Source organism: Arachis stenosperma, chromosome 7 (assembly GCF_014773155.1).
Source record: "Arachis stenosperma cultivar V10309 chromosome 7, arast.V10309.gnm1.PFL2, whole genome shotgun sequence".
NCBI classification, from domain to species: domain Eukaryota; kingdom Viridiplantae; phylum Streptophyta; class Magnoliopsida; order Fabales; family Fabaceae; genus Arachis; species Arachis stenosperma.
This window is the reverse complement of record NC_080383.1, coordinates 36,755,924-36,761,490: the sequence shown is the minus strand read 5'-3', so window position 1 is coordinate 36,761,490 and position 5,567 is coordinate 36,755,924.

Here is a 5,567-nt window from a genome sequence, read left to right as displayed (position 1 = left end):
AAAAAAAACCGGTCAGCACAACCTAAAAAAACAAAAAAACTGGAAAAAAATCGGTCAGCACAAAAAAAAATGGTCAGCACAACGTAAAGAAAAAGGGAAAAAAACCGGTCAGCACAATGTAAAAAAAAGGGGGACCGGTCAGCAAAAAAAACGGTCAGAAAAACCTAAAAAAACAAACAAACTAGAAAAAAAGGGTCAGCACAACCTAAAAAAAGGGAAATAATCGGTCATCACAACGTAAAAAAAAGGGGAGACCGGTCAGCAAAAAAAAATGGTCAGCACAACGTAAAAAAAGGGAAAAAACCGGTCAGCACAATTTAAAAAAAAGGGGGGACCAATCAGCAAAAAAAATCGGTTAGCACAACCTAAAAAACAAAAAAAATAGGAAAAAAATCGGTCAGCAAAAAAAACAGTCAGCACAACGTAAAAAAGGAAAAAAAACTGGTTAGCACAACGTAAAAAGATAAGGAGGACCGGTCAGAAAAAAAAACGGTAAGCACAACCTAAAAAAAAACTGGAAATAAAACCGATCAGCAAAAAAAAACAGTCTGCACAACCTAAAAAACAAAAAAATTGGAAAAAAATCGGTTAGCAAAAAAAAATGGTCAGCACAACCTAAAATAAAAAAAATTGGAAAAAAACCAGTCTGCACAAAAAAAAACGGTCAGCACAACCTAAAAAAACAAAAAACTGGAAAAAAACCGGTCAGCAAAAAAAAACTGGAAAAAAACCCGATCAGCAAAAAAAACTAGAAAAAAACCGGTAAAAAAAACTAGAAAAAAACCGGTCAAAAATAAACAAAAAAAAACAAAAAAACAAAAAAAAACAAAAAAAAAACCAGTCAGCACAACATAAAAAGGGAAAAAACCGGTCAGCACAACGTAAAAAAAATGATCAGCACAACGTAGAAAAGGAAAAAATCGGTCAGCACAATGTAAAAAAAAAACGTTCAGCACAACCTAGAAAAACAAAAAACTGAAAAAAATAGGTCAGCAAAAAAAATAGAAAAAAAATGGTCAGCAAAAAAAACGGTCAGCACAACGTAAAAAAAACCGGTCAGCACAACCTAAAAAAACAAAAAAACTGGAAAAAAATCGGTCAGCACAAAAAAAAAAAAACGGTCAGCACAACGTAAAAAATAGAAAAAAACCGGTCAGCACAACGTAAAAAAAAGGGGGACCGGTCAGCAAAAAAATGGTCAGCAAAACCTAAAAAAACAAAAAAACTGGAAAAAAACTGGTCAGCAAAAAAAACCGGTCAGCACAATGTAAAAAAAGGAAAAAACCGGTCAGCACAACGTAAAAAAAACCGGTCAGCACAACCTAAAACCAAAAAACCGGTCAGCACAACGTAAAAAAAAACGGTCTGCACAAGCTAAAAAAACAAAAAAACTGCAAAAAAAACCGGTCAGCAAAAAAAACTTGCAAAAAAATCAGTCAGCAAAAAAAATGGTCTACACAACGTAAAAAAAAAGGTCAGCACAACGTAAAAAAGGGAAAAAATCGGTCAGCACAACGTAAAAAAAAGGGGGGACCGGTAAAAAAAACCGGTCAGCACAACCTAAAAAAAGGGGGGACCGGTAAAAAAAAACCGGTCAGCACAACCTAAAAAAACAAAAAACTGGAAAAAAACAGTTAGCACAACGTAAAAAAAGGGAAAAAACCGGTCAGCACAACGTAAAAAAAAAAGGGGACCGGTAAAAAAAACCGGTCAGCACAACGTAAAAAAAAAAAGGGGACCGGTAAAAAAAAACCGGTCAGCACAACCTAAAAAAACAAAAAACTGGACAAAAATCGATCAGCACAACCTAAAAAAAGGGGGGACCGGTAAAAAAAACCGGTCAGCACAACCTAAAAAAACAAAACACTGGAAAAAAATCGGTCAGAAAAAAAAACCGTTAGCACAACGTAAAAAAAGGGAAAAAAACCGGTCAGCACAATGTAAAAAAAGGGAGGACCGGCCAGCAAAAAAAACGGTCAGCATGGTGCACGAAATTGCAATCACACTTTGCAATCCCGCACAACTAACCAGCAAGTGCACTGGGTCGTCCAAGTAATACCTTACGTGAGTAAGGGTCGATCCCACGGAGATTGTCGGCTTGAAGCAAGCTATGGTTACCTTGTAACTCTTCAGATATCAAAGATTATCAGGATTGATTGTAAAAAGCAAAAGAACATAGAACAGGTACTTGAATTGCAGTGATGGAGAATAGGTTGAGGTTTTGGAGATGCTCTGTCTTCTGAACCTTTGCTTTCCTACTGTCTTCTTCTTCAAACACGCAGGGCTCCTTCCATGGCAAGCTGTATGTAGAGTTTCACCGTTGTCAATGGCTACCTCCCATCCTCTCAGTGGAAATGTTCAACGCACCCTGTCACGGCACGGCTATCCAGCTGTCGGTTCTCGATCATGTCGGAATAAAATCCAGTGATTCTTTTGCGTCTGTCACTAACGCCCCACAATCGCGAGTTTGAAGCTCGTCACAGTCATTCAATCATTGAATCCTACTCAGAATACCACAGACAAGGTTTAGACCTTCCGGATTCTCTTGAATGCCGCCATCAATTCTAGCTTATACCATGAAGATTCTGATTAAGGAATCCAAGAGATATCTACTCAATCTAAGGTAGAACGGAGGTGGTTGTCAGGCACGCGTTCATAGTTGAGAATATGATGAGTGTCACGGATCATCACATTCATCCGGGTTAAGAACAAGTGATATCTTAGAACGGAAGCAAGCATGATTGAATAAGAAACAGTAGTAATTGCATTAATCCATCAAGACACAGCAGAGCTCCTCACCCCCAACCATGGGGTTTAGAGACTCATGCTGTAAAAGGTACAATGAGAAACGTGTAAAGTGTCATCAGGTCCAGATACAATGTCAAAAGATCCTATTAATAGTGAACTAGTAACCTAGGATTTACAGAAATGAGTAAATGACAGAAAAATCCACTTCCAGGCCCACTTGGTGTGTGCTTGGGCTGAGCATTGAAGCATTTTCGTGTAGAGGCTCTTTCTGGAGTTAAACGCCAGCTTTTATGCCAGTTTGGGCGTTTAACTCTAATTTTTATGCCAGTTCCAGCGTTAAACGCTGGGAATTCTGAAGCTGATTTGCAACGCCGGTTTGGGCCATCAAATCTCGGGCAAAGTATGGACTATTATACATTGCTGGAAAGCCCAGAATGTCTACTTTCCAACGCCGTTGAGAGCACGCCAATTGGGCTTCTGTAGCTCCAGAAAATCCACTTCGAGTGCAGGGAGGTCAGAATCCAACAGCATCTGCAGTCCTTTTCAGCCTCTAAATCAGATTTTTGCTCAGGACCCTCAATTTCAGCCAGAAAATACCTGAAATCACAGAAAAACACACAAACTCATAGTAAAGTCCAGAAAAGTGAATTTTAACTAAAAACTAATAAAAATATACTAAAAACTAACTAAATCATACTAAAAACATACTAAAAACAATGCCAAAAAGCGTATAAATTATCCGCTCATCACAGCACAACCAAAAAAAAAAAACAAAAAAACTGGAAAAAAATCGGTCAGCAAAAAAAAACGGTCAGCACAACCTAAAAGAAAACTAGAAAAAACCGGTCAGCACAAAAAAAACCAGTCAGCACAACCTAAAAAAACAAAAAAACTGGAAAAAAAATCGATCAGCACAAAAAAATGGTCTACACAACGTAAAAAAAACGGTCAGCACAACGTAAAAAAAAAAAAAAACCGGTCAGCACAACGTAAAAAAAAGGGGGGACCGGTCAGCAAAAAAAACGGTCAGCACAACGTAAAAAAAGGAAAAAACCGGTCAGCACAACGTAAAAAAAAGGGAGACCGGTAAAAAAAAAACCGGTCAGCACAACCTAAAAAAACAAAAAATTGGAAAAAAATCGATCAGCACAACCTAAAAAAAGGGGGGACCGGTAAAAAAACCGGTCAGCACAACCTAAAAAAATAAAAAACTGGAAAAAAATCGGTCAGAAAAAAAACGGTTAGCACAATGTAAAAAAGGGAAAAAAACCGGTCAGCACAATGTAAAAAAAGGAGGACCGGCCAGCAAAAAAAAAACGGTCAGCACAACCAAAAAAAACAAAAAAAAAACTGGAAAAAAATCGGTCAACAAAAAAAAACGGTCAGCACAACCTAAAAAAACTGGAAAAAAACCGGTCAGCACAAAAAAAACCAGTAAGCACAACCTAAAAAAAAAAAAACTGGAAAAAACTGATCAGCACAAAAAATGGTCTACACAACGTAAAAAAAACGGTCAGCACAACGTAAAAAAAGGAAAAAAACCGGTTAGCACAACGTAAAAAAAGGGGGGACCGGTCAGCAAAAAAAGGGTCAGCACAACGTAAAAAAAAGGGAAAACACCGGTCAGCACAACATAAAAAAAATGGGGACCAGTCTGCAAAAAAACCTGTCAGCACAACCTAAAAAACAAAAAAAAGGAAAAAAATCGGTCAGCAAAAAAAAACAGTCAGCACAACGTAAAAAAAGGGAAAAAAAACCGGTTAGCACAACGTAAAAAGAAAGGGGGAACCGGTCAGCAAAAACAACGGTCAGCACAACCTAAAAAAAATGGAAAAAAATCGGTCAGCAAAAAAAATGGTCAGCACAACGTAAAAAAGGGAAAAAAAACCGGTCAGCACAACGTAAAAAAAAAGGGGGGACCAGTCAGCAAAAAAAAAAACGGTCAGCACAACCTAAAAAAACAAAAAAACTGGAAAAAATTGGTCAGCAAAAAAAAAATCGGTAAGCACAACCTAAAAAAAACAGCAAAAAAACAGTCAGCACAAAAAAAACTAGTCAGCACAACCAAAAAAACAAAAAAACTAGAAAAAAACTGGTCAGCACAAAAAAAAAAACGGTCAGCATAACGTAAAAAAAGGGAAAAAATCGGTCAGCGCAACGTAAAAAAATGGGGGGATCGGTCAGCAAAAAAAAAAAACCAGTCAGCACAACCTAAAAAAACAAAAAAACTGGAAAAAAACCGCTTAGAAAAAAAACTGGAAAAAAATAGCTCAGCAAAAAAAACTAGAAAAAAACTGGTAAAAAATAGAAAAAAAACCGGTCAAAAAAAACAAAAAAAACCAAAAAATGGTTAGCACAACGTAAAAAAAGGGAAAATAACTTGTCAGCACAACGTAAAAAAATAATAAAAAAATTAAAAAATTAAAAAACCGGTCAGCACAACGTAAAAAAAGGGAAAAAAAACTGGTCAGCAAAACGTAAAAAAAAAACCGTCATCACAACCTAAAAAAACAAAAAAAACTGGAAAAAAAATCGGTCAGCAAAAAAAAACGGTCAGTACAACGTAAAAAAATGGTCAGCACAACCTAAAAAAACAAAAAACTGGAAAAAAATCGGTCAGCACAAAAAAAAAGTCAGCACAATGTAAAAGAAAGGGAAAAAACTGGTCAGCACAACGTAAAAAAAGGGGACCGGTCAGCAAAAAAAACGGTCAGCACAACCTAAAAAAATAAAAAAATGGAAAAAACCGGTCAGCAAAAAAAACCGGTCAGCACAACGTAAAAAAAGGGAAAAACCGATCAGCACAACGTAAAAAAAAA